Below are 12,070 nucleotides of genomic sequence, written 5' to 3'. Positions count from 1 at the left end.
GAGCTCACAAGCCCAGGGTTTTGGCCCTGCTCACCACTAGGATTCTCTGCTCTGTTTTTGATTGCTGAGAGGGTTAGCTTATTTCTAAGTCTGCCTATGTCTTCTTAATTCTTCTCTTCTATTTTCTCTTGCACTGCTACGTGTTTGGACCGAAGTGATCCCTCAGAGGATAGACTCCCAGGCTGTCTTGACTGGAAGTGTCCTTTTCAGTGGAATATATTCATTTGTTCACTCATTCATTCATTCATTCATTTGGTATTTCTTGACGGCCTGCCTCTGTCCGGCTCTGTGCTGCGTGGACAAAGTACAGTGTCCATCCTCAGGGAGCTTAGGGTCACCTGTAGGAATTAGATATGGCTTCTGTGCTGTGGTCAGTGCTGTAACAGAGGTTTGACCCTGGCTGGGAGTTGTGAGGGAAGACAGAGAAGACTGTGGAGCTGGGGCTGAAATATACCTTCTCCAGGTAGACAAACAGAGGAGAGAGAATTACAGGCAGATAACCAGCGTGTACCCAGGCTCTAAGGTGTGGGTGAGCATCGTGAGCTGGGGGCTGGCCAGTAAAGTGCACGCATAGGGTGGGATGACACGAAGCTGGACAAGGAGGCCAAGCGCAGAGCTCAAAGGGCCCTAGGGACCTGGCTAAGGAGTCAGGATTTTATTTTGTGGGTGATACACATGCCATTAAATAGTAACAACCTATGAATTTGCTATTTGGGTCATTTCTTTTTGAGAAAATTGTATTTTCCACTTGTAAAGCCAGTAAAATATGAAGTACACTCTTATATCCTCCCATCCTTTAAGAATAATGCATTAAAATTTAGAAGGACATAAAGCAAACAATCACAGGTTTGAAGAACTTTGGAGGAGGGTAGCTATTTAAATAAACTCTTTTGAGATTACTCTTGGAGTGCTTTGGAAGTCTTTAAAAACTCTGCCAAAAGATATTTAAATATCCTCCCTAGTGAACTTTTCATGAATATGGAAAAATAGTGGGTTTCTTTTTTTGCTCTAAAGGTTTTGTAGTTAGGGAATATTTTGGAAATTACTTTAAAATTCCAGAGGCTATATGTACTTTAAAAATATGATTCTCTGCATGTTTTTCTCCATATCTTTTAATTCTCACTTCTTCATTGAAACCTTCTTGTAAAAATACAAAGAAAGCTGGCGGCGTACCTTTTATTGTGACCTGTAAATGAGACCTGATCTTGAGACATAATCAAGTTTTAGCGTGTGATGACATGAAATATCTTTATGTAAAATGTCCTGTCCTCCTGGAGGCTCACGTAGAAAATGCTAGCACTGTAAAAGCTTAGGATTCACAGTTTTTCTATTCTTTTTGGTCATAGTCGTGGAAAGGCCTGCAAGACAAAGTAAAACACAAGAGCCATTTTTTCCCCCTTAAGTGTTTATCTTGGTTAATCGTATCCTCTGCATAGCTAGCATAGATCATCCAACTGCTTCATTTCCAGCCCCATCTGGCTGAAGGCCCCAGGTCTTATAAACCGCTGGTAAAACTTCAGCCTGTGCTCTGTTCCAGGGATCGACAGCTCCTTGAATCCCACAACTAGCGAAAAATGATTTCACCCGAAGAAGCAATTACAAATTATTTTCGTTGTTCCTCATTGTCTTGATGCCAGTATCAAGCACTTTGTGACCAGACATTCTGAATTTACACAAATAGTTGTTCCCAAGCAGGAGCCCATTATCTTGTTATAATTTTCAATTTCCTTCCCATTCTCTTAATTGAAATGAAGTTACTCCTGCTGCTTTTAGGCGGTGGAAGCTTTATGAATATCCTAAACTCTCAGCTGCATGATTTTTTTTGTCTTCCCAGCTTTATCTGGTACTTCTCTGTGTGGGCTATCTCTTGTTTCTGCCCCCAGCATGATGCTATTAAATACGTTCTATCAATCCAGCCTGTGTGTGATGGCACAGCCCTGATTAGCCTTTTTGGATTATTTTGATTTTGAAATTAACTAGTCCCCTAGTCTGTAAGTCATTTATTCCAAAATGCCTAGTAATCAAAATAATAACATTAATGATTTTCCACCACTTAGGCCCACTATGTAAATTAGCTCGTGGAAATAGCCTGAAAAGCAATATGACTGAATAGGCCTGTTCTTACCGTGTTGACCAAATGATTTTGTAAAAGTCCACCCATTTCAAATTTAGGCCAAAACCCCCATGGAAATAACTTTACAGTTCAATTAGTGGGAGATAAATTGCATGATGCCTGTAATCAGAAAAACTGGCATAAACTCAATGTTCAATTACTACTTCTAACCTCTTCCTACTTTCTGATGTATCCTTTAAAGCCAGTGAGGATTCAAGGATGATAATTAATTTTTAGGGTGAATTAGAAGAAGTAATCTGGCTAGAATCAGAGCTGATTTTCAGCTAGTTCATATCATTGTGGCCAGTAGCCACATTAGTTGTTTATGATTTTCTAACTGGTCGGTGCCACTCTTCATTGGTTCTAAAAAGTTTTGAATTTTTTACTTGCTAATAATGCCATGTATTATCTTTATGCATATTTTAACTACATTACATCTGTACTCAAATCTATATGCACTTATATTATATACACCTGTACTTGCTGGTTTATATATCAGTTTTCTCTACTCTATCCCCAGCACCTACACATGGCCTGTCACATTGTTGTGCTCAGAAATGTTCTTAGTTGAACAAATGGAAACACATAATCTGTTTTGTTTCAGTCTGTTGTACACCTCACATCAGCTTGGATTGGTGTGTTATCTTCTAAGTTTTGTTTTATAGAGTGATTTCATTATGCATATGTTTTTGTTGAAAGTGACTTAGAATATTGAAATAGGTAATTTACAGAATTGAAAAAAGAAGAATTTTAAAGACTAAGGCAAAGTCAGGGACTTCAGAAATTGGAACCAGGCACACAACCATACACAACACTCTCTCTGCATCTTTCAGCTCTAATTCTTCCAGCCCCTTGGCTTCATTCTCCCTTATTGCACACAAACTTCCCTCCGGTGTGGGGAACGTGGCTGTAGGCAGCTCCTGGATCATATCCTTTTAGCCCAGGAACATGAGAGTAAAGAGAACTTTCCTCTTTTAACTTTAGATTGAAAAAAAAATCAGAGGGAAGGATTCTGATTGGCCCACTTTAATATCCTGTGTCTACCCTGTGGACCTATCATGGCCAGGGAATAATGATTTATGATTAGCTGGGTACAGGCCTACCTCAGTGTTTAGAGGTGTAATTTTGTTACAGGAGGAAAAGAGGATTGTCTGTGAACCAAGCCGTTATCCCAATTTGTGCCTACAACGGTTAGAGTGAATCAGACTTACAAAGTAAAATCAGAAAAGACCTTGATCCTGGGTGGTCCACCTTTGATTGAAAAGAAGACATTGGTGCCAGAGAGAAATGAGTTTCTATCAGGCAATTGGGTCTAGCAGGAGAAGGATGGTATCCTATAGGGATACACCTGAAGGGGATATCATTCATGTTGGTATTTCAATTTGTCCTTCCCTCAATTGTACTTATCACACCTGCGATAATAATTTGTTCACAAATCTGTGATGTACTGTGAGCTACTTGAGGTCCAGGATCATGCCTTGTTCGTGTTTGAAAATATTCATGTTCTGACATGAATGCTCCACACTTGCCAAATGAGTGACTTTAGGAAGTATAGTAGTTTCACACAGAGTTGAGGCACCAAATGCAAATATAGTTGGATTTTGCACGTCTTTTATTCTAGAATTCCAAAATGAAGATTTTAAGGTGAATAAACTTTTCTCCAGCAGATGGAATTGTCTGTTCACATTCAGGGAGCTCGTGTCCTCCCAGGGCAACCATTTCTATTACTCTGAATGTGCTCAATCCCTTCCTGTGTTGGCCCAGAATCTACTTCCGTGTCGTCTCCCCGCTTTGTTCCTGATGGAGTCATCAGAAGGACTGCGTGGAGGATATGACTCTTCCACTTGCTAGCCCTTTAGATATTTGGAGATAGGTGTTGATGTTCACCTTGGTCTTTCTCCAGCTAAAACATCCTGATTCTTTCAACCATTCCTAAGAGAGAAGGATTTCTGGCTCTTCCCATCCTCCTTACATTCTACCTGTAAACTTTTGGGTGTTTCAGTGGTCACTGAATATGAGAGGCCTGGAACCAAACACAAACATTGAAGATGTGGTTTAACTTGTGCAGAATTTACTATGGGATGATTATACCCTAGGATCACAATGAGTGATTTTGGAAGTGGAACCTTTCATTAAAGGAAATATTACACAAAAACCACTTTATATAATAGATAAAGGGGGATCTTTTCTGGTTGAAGGGAGTTTTCTGGTTCACTGGTCAGATGAAGAGAGCCATCTGCCCATGCTGTCCCTCCTTATCTACTGTGGTGGCCACTGAAACATTCCGATGGGACTTTGAGGGTTTTGTGGCCCACCTCAATCTGAAAAATGTATCATTAAAAAATGTATTACAGGGGCCGGCCTGGTGGTACAGCGGTTAAGTTCATACTTTCCACTTTGGAGGCCCGGAGTTCACCGGTTCGGATCCCGAGTGCAGACATGGCACCGCTTGGCAAGCCATGCTGTGGTAGGCGTCCCACATATAAAGTAGAGGAAGATGGGCACGGATCTTAGCTCAGGGCCGGGCTTTCTCAGCAAAAAGAGGAGGGTTGGCAGCAGATGTTAGCTCAGGGCTAATCTTCCTCACACACACACAAAAATAATGTATTACTGATTTTTATGAATGGAGTTCAAGTTTTCAGACTCAATATAGGTTATATTAAGTGCTACTAAAATTTTCATATGGACAACTATCAAGTTACCTCTCTCCATCTCATAGTGCAGGATTTTTCATGTTTTCCTATTAAATTTAATTTTCTTGATCTATATTTCAGCCTGTCAGGATCATTTTGGGTCTTGATTTTGTTATTTATTTTTTATCTTTTCCATCTTACCATAATCTGGGTCTTTGGCAGTGTGCTACTTATGTGGTATCCAATTATTTTGATAAGTTTATTGAAACAAATAGGAGTCAATGAGAGAGACTCTTCTTCAAATTAACACCTGGACACTGATGAGCTTTTTTTTTGGGGGGGAGGGTTCAAAGGTTTTGTACACAACATTCCTTAAACTAAACAAACTAAACATCTTCCATCCCAGAACTTTCTATCTTGATCAATGTCATCTCTGTCCACCTACGCCTGAAATCTAGGCACAATCCTGACTTCTTCCTTCCCCTCACCACATATTTCCAGTTGTTCACCATGTCCTGCTGATTTTACTTACTAAATATTAGGAAAGTTCCCTGATTTTCATCTTTCTCCCGCAGTTCTTATTTAGGTTTTCCTTTGCTCTCAACAGGCAACAGTAACCTCCTAACAGATGTCCTTGCTTCTGGTCTTTCCCCCTGAGTTCTGCGTTGCACTCATTTCCAATGTCATCTCTCTGAGAAAGATTTGACGATGTGTGGTTCGCATGCTTAAAACCCTCCAGTGGTTCCCTGTCATGTGCTGGACAACGTCCAGGATCCTCAGCATAGCACTCAAGTTCACAATCTGAGTCTTTTGCATCGTCATCTTCCAATACTCCCTAAAGTGGGCTTGTTCTTTTAAGATTCAGCTTAGGTGCATTCCTTCCCTAAGATATTCCCCGAACCGTCTCCTGTGGTCTGCCTCCTGCTCCCGTCTGAGTCCAATTTATTAGTCTTTATCTATATACCTTCTTGTATATACCTCTACCTTTGTTATGTATCTATATACCTTTACTTCTATACCTTTTATTAGTCTTTATCTACGTGCCTTTGTGCAGAACTCTATTCACGTTTTATGTCCATCCCTCACTAGATAGCGACCTAGTTAAAGGCAGGTTCCGTCGCTCACTCATTTTGGTATAATTTGCATTTAATCTGGTCTTTAGTAAATACTCAGTAAATATTTGTTGAGTGAAATAATGGATGGATAAGCCTACTTACATTCACATAATCATCTTATTTCCCAACTCATGTGCATCATATATGTCATTTTACCGTCATATACACATAGATATGTGGACTAGTGAATCCATGAACTATTATGTTGAAATGCAAATATTCTAGGTTTGATGTTTTCCTTATCTATCAAACTAGCAATGCTGTAAAAAAAAAAATGAAAGAAAGAAATTTTCTCATTAAGGACATGCTAAGTGAACTTATTTTGGACTTCATTCTATTATGGCATCCTTTCCTAAATGTGCATGAACAATTCTGGAAGGAGTGGATGTCTCATTAAACTGCCTGACCGGAGAGCACTTTTTACCTGCTTCTTTCTTTCCGATAGCTTCAAACGATTAAACCTGAGGTAAAATAAGATGGATGTGTTGGCTCCTCCCTGTGCCTTCTGTCAGATGTGCCTCCTGACACGAAGCAGCTTGTAATCTCATCGGGGGAAGGAGACATATCCTTGAGCTAGGTGACAGTAAATTCAGCAAGTGGTCAGATATCAAAAAGAACGGCACCAATGATAAGTGCTAGCATTTTTATGAAGCAGTGGTAATTCAAACAAACCAAAAGCAAGAACCAGCCACGCCGCATAAGAATGGGCAGAGGCTCAGTTTGTGAAAAGTATAGGTTATTTATGAAGGGAATCAGGCAAAGGTCCAGAAAACCAACTCTCCCTTGGTTTTATGTTGAGCTAATTGTGAGGCTAATTGTATTATTCTAGAAATGAACATAACAGTACACCTAAATTTAAAAATTACATAGCGTTTGGAATAGGGGCAGACTGATTTATCAGAATTTTCTCGCAAAGTCTGATGGCCATCGTAATCAGATAGGATTCCTTGCCTACTGAGTTTGTGTCCACTTGAAAACACATTAGAAATAGAAAAAGAAAAAGAGTTTGACATAGGGAAAACCATCAAGTGCAGCCCAGGACCGTCCTGCTCTAATGTGCTTCAGACCGGGAGAGCTGTTTCCCAGGTTGCTCCTGGGCAGATACAGAAAGGAAAGTTTGCTAGGTTGTCCCATGGCCAGGAGGAAGTGTCATTGGAAGCGAATAATACTTTTTCCAAGAGTTCCATTCAGTCATTCACATTTAGCATCTATTTTTTGAGCACTGACCCTCTGGAAGGCACGGTGTTAAGCTATAGAGACAATTCCATGGTTCCTAAAGCAACATTATGAATTGACTAGCTGTGCTCAACCCCCAAAAGAATATTTTATCTATCAAACAGATACAGCCTACTCTAAATTAAAGAGCATTGCCTGTAAGTGAGAAATATGGGTCTAGCCGTGCCTTGGGCAAATTATTCCACAATTCTGTTCTCAATTGGAAAATGAAAGGGTTGAGCCATTTCCTTTCTAAAATCCTTTGAGGCTCTAAAATATAATGATCTAATTAATTTTGATGGCCTTCTGGCTTACTCTTTAGTATTTGTGAGTTTGTTTAGTGCCTGAACATGCTGATTGAGTTGACTTTGTGAACTTGCACAGAAGACAAAGTTCTGAAATATGACGACAGCAGTGTGCTCGTGTAAACAAGAGAACACTCCTCTGTTTGTAGGGGAGGTATAAATTTTCATTGCTTAGGTGTTTCAAAACTTAATGAGTTAGTATTTATTGTGGGGCAGGAGAATAAACTATTTCTGTGCCTGGTTAATTGAGATGTGGTACTTTGGTTTTATGACATTTTAGATAAATAAAATTTTAAATGCACTGCTTGACTGCCTGATATTACTGATGTTTTAGAGGTGGCACAGACATGTATCTTTTTATATCTGTTACGGTGGATAAAATTGCTGTATAAAGTTTAAACTGCACCATCAACGAAATTGAGCATTTTAGTAAAAGAAATTTATATATGTGTGTTCGTGCATGTGTGTGTGTGTGTGTGTATACACACACACGAAATTACCGAAGTCACATAACAAATATTATATCGAAGTCATTTTTGAAAGGGAGTATTTTAATGTTCTCAGTGAATAATTTCTCTCTGCCTGAGAGCTACTGTTGTATCCTGGGAAATATTCGGAGGAGAAGATAAAATTATTTAGATTTGCGGCTTCTTGTCAAGGGAGGTGAAGGCCTTTTTATTATTATTATTAATGTGATGGGAATAGCTCCATCACATCGTGTCTCTGCACAGCATCCCGAGAACAACTTTTTCATCACATAAATAATTATAGTTCTGGTTTTTTAATGCCTCTCACCATTACTTCCCTTCCCCTCTCAATTACTTTGCCTTTGAGTGAGGAAGACAGCACTGTCCTCAGAGAAGTTTCCCCGAGGCCTGACAAAAGGCAGGCACTTGATGGTAGTGGTGGGAGGCGGGGAGAGGGCTCTTTCTTCGCCCCAACAAGACGCATGTCTGAGCGGGCTGAAAAGGAGTGTGTCAGGAAACAGGTGCATGTTTTTTTAAAAGTAAAGTTTTCTCGCATGTAGAAATTGCAGTATTTTTCCAGAGAAAGAATCTGCTTCTAACCTGGTATCTTTTCCTTCCTCACGGGCCTGCTTCTGTCACCAAGGCTCCTGGCCTGGTCTCAGAAAGAACGTCTCACATATGGTGGTACTGAGGGCTAGACAGGGCCAGAGTCCTCCTGGTGATACGGGAATGGGAAAGTCAGGTGAGATCCCTGCTCTTGGGAGGGAACATTCTCACGAAGGAGGCGGACAACAAGCCAGGAAACAGATAGAGAAATACACCCAGGTTGGATAGCTGCCATGGCTGTGAAGGGGACTCAGGAAGAGAGAGAGCTGTGTCTGAGCGCAGACAGTCTCACTGTTCCTGTTTCTGCATTTGGAAGTCTGCCTAAATGGAGGGCAAGTCACGGGTCAGGCAAAGTGTGTCTTCCATAAAGCCCCCTTTTCTCTGTCATTTTTGCCCCTCGGTGATGACTTCTTCCAGTTTCTCTTAGGTCCCTGGTGCTGGACCCTACTGTATTGAATGGAGCATGGCCTATACAGAATATTTGATAAGAATAGACTAGGGGCTGGCCCTGTAGGCGAGTGGTTAAGTTCATGCGCTCTGCTTCAGTGGCCCAGAGTTCCCCCGTTCGAATCCTGGGTGCAGACCTACACATCGCTCATCAAGCCATGCTGTGGTGGCATCCCACATAGAAGAACTAGAATGACCAACAACTAGGATATACAATTATGTACTGGGGCTTTGGGGAGAAAAAAAACAAAAAAGAGGAAGATTGGAAACAGAGTTAGCTCAAGGCCAATCTTCTTCTCCAAAAAAAAAAAAAAATTGACTAGACAGAGTGACAGAGTCTTAAGATTAAAAAATGCTGATGGTAATAAAGGAGAATATTTTAAAAGATCAGATCTAGTCTTTTTGCATTCAAATGAATTTTAGGGGGAGCTTTTGTAGCGAAAAAGCTTTAACCTCTTAACAGTTAATGACTTCCTCTATTTGCTTCCTCCTCAAGACCTTTGCACCAGCCATTCCCTCTGCCTGGAGAGAATGTTTCTCTCCTCAGATATCCATTCCTCATGCCTTTCAAGATTATTTAAATGTTATTTTTTCAGTGAGACCTATCCTTTCTACTCTATTTAAAATGGCATCTTCTTTCTAGCACTTGACAGCCCTTCTATGATATAATATTCCCGCTTATTGTGCTTATCATCTCTCTCCATCATCCCTCCTGCCCCCAAGCTCCACGAGGCCCAAGATTTCTGCTTATGTTCACTTCATATTCCTAGTACTTAGAACACAGCCTGACACATAGTTCGTGCTCAGTACCTATCGTTGAATTAACAAAAGATTTTTATTTTCACAACTGATAACCGATTGATTAAAAAGGCTGATTTAAGCATCTACAGTGGTGGCTTCAGCCTTGACTCCTGGCTCAATACTGGTGGAAGTAATCTGCTTAACAATCCCGGAAGGACCGTGGAAGTCAATGAGTCGCTTATGGATCCTCATCTAAAAGCCATCCCACGTCTTAGAGCCTTCATCACAGGGGGTTTTCTTGTCATGATTCTGAGTTGTGGTAGGCATCTGAACTGATCTTTTCCCTCTGAGACTTTTCCTTACGCCTCTGATCCAGTCAGCATGCACCTTCCCCAAAGATTTGACCTTGCAGCTGGTGAGAGTGATTCTAATTTGGTGACTCTCCCCTTCTGGTTCCACGGGTGTCTCTCTGGTATCTCTAAAGCCATGGCTGCGGTGCCGCTTTCTTACTTGTTCCTGGGGGAGAGTGAAGAGCAGTGAGTCAGGAGCAGGAGTGGGCAGATGGAGCTGCTGCAGCTGTGACAGCACCTTCCTCAAAGAGAAGAAAGATAAAAAAAAAACCAATGGGGGGCCGGCCCCATGACCAAGTGGTTAAGTTCAGTGTACTCTTCTTTGGTGGCCTGGATTCTGTTCCCGGGTGTGGACCTACACCACTCGTCAGTGGCTGCATCCCACATACAAAATGGAGAAGATTGGCACAGATGTTAGCTCAGGGCCAATCTTCGTCAGTAAAACAAACAAACAAAAACCAAACAAAAAAACCCCACAACTATTTCTCTTGTTCCTAACAGGAAAATCCCTTAGGAAAATTTCACTAGGGCGTTTTGTTCTGGGGAATTAGGGATTGGGAGAGAAGTGCTACACATGTTCCAGTCTAGGGGAGGGAAGGGAACATGGTCCAAGCAGCAGGCAGGGTGGGTGGAGAGGGAAGCTGGCCTCTCAAAAAGGAACTGGGAGCTGGATCAGCACCTTCTGGCTTCTCCTACAATGCTGAGAAGAGTCAGGGATAAGTGTGGACAGGGGGACTCATCCCTCTGGTTGTTTGGTTCTAAAGGACGTGAGTATAAAATAGCGTAAAGGAAAAATATTTACAATTCCCCTTCACTTACAGGTTGCATGAAGACATAGTCATAAGTATTGGGGATTTTTTTATCATGTTAGAATGTGAGTGTTCTGAAGCAACTGCTCCTGCAGACTAAACCAGCTTTTCTATTTGACTAGCTGATTTACTTTGAAAATGTCTTGAAAACCTTCTGCACTGTTTTTCTGAAAGATTTAATGGGAACGTCGTGGGCAGAATAATGGCCCCTCAAGACCCTCATCCTAATCTCCAGGATCTGTGAATATGTTATGTGACTAGGCAAGGGGGAATCAAGGTTGCTTATCAGCTGACCTTAAGACAAAGAGATGGGCCTGACTTCCCTTGGTGGGTCCAATGCAATCATAGGGTCCTTTACATGTGGGAGAAGGAGGCAGACGAGTCAGAACCAGAGAGATGACATTGTAAGAAAGACTCGATGATGATCCATTGCTGGCTTTGAAGATGGAAGGGGGCCAGGAGCCAAGGAATGCAGACGGCTTCTAGAAGCTGGAAAAGGCAAGAAGATGGATTCTCCCCTTGAGCTTGCAGAAAGGAAGACAGCCCTGCTGACACCTTGATTTTAGCCTGGAGAGACGCATTTCAGACTCTGACCTACAGAACTGTAAGATAATAAATGTGTGTGGTTTTAAGCCAACGAAGTCTGTGGTGATTTGTTACAGCAGCCATTGGAAACCGGTACAGAACGAGCAAGGGAAGACCCCTCTACGTGTTTTTGTCGTGTGTCTGCTTTGCAATGTTATGATTTCCACTATTCTCCCGGGCAAAATTAAAAGCCAAAAACAGAACCACAAAACACTTTAGAAGTCCGTGACTGTCAAACCCGGCGGTGGCCACTATAGAACTGTTAGGGAGGTAGACGTTCCTCAGGGATTGTGATCCGTAACCCCGTCCCTCCTCCATTGCCGCCATCTACCCTCTGAGTCACACCCTCACTTCCGGACGGTTACCAGAAGCCCACAAAATGAGGCCCGTGCTGCGAAGGCCTCCAGCCGCGGTTACTCCGCCAGGGCCTGGGTTAGGGAAGGAGATGCATGATGGAAAGGTGAAAAGTGAGTTCACGGTTCTGCTCTTGGAATTCTTCATTAGCAGATGCTTAAAAGTCAGCGCGCTAAAATTACTTGCAGAAGCTTATAAATATGAATTTCCTGTAATTCACATTTTATAAGAACTCCTATCAGCTGTATCACAGCTTGAAAAATACCAAAAATGCATTAGAAAAAATCTTTCTGTGTAAAACTAGATTGATCCCACATTTACATGGCAAAA

General features: G+C 41.5%; 1 protein-coding gene and 1 pseudogene across 2 annotated transcripts in view; one reads left to right on the top strand and one right to left on the bottom strand.

The window, feature by feature from the left end:
- Positions 1-12,070, top strand: part of DCDC2 (doublecortin domain containing 2) — a 175,181-nt gene that overhangs the window by 102,607 nt on the left and 60,504 nt on the right. The window lies entirely within an intron of this gene.
- Positions 9,778-11,887, bottom strand: LOC111769260 (small ribosomal subunit protein uS10-like; annotated as a pseudogene).

Source organism: Equus caballus, chromosome 20, assembly GCF_041296265.1.
Source record: "Equus caballus isolate H_3958 breed thoroughbred chromosome 20, TB-T2T, whole genome shotgun sequence".
Classification (NCBI taxonomy): domain Eukaryota; kingdom Metazoa; phylum Chordata; class Mammalia; order Perissodactyla; family Equidae; genus Equus; species Equus caballus.
The sequence above is the reverse complement of the archived record's forward strand: the minus strand, read 5'-3'. Positions and strand labels throughout refer to the sequence as shown.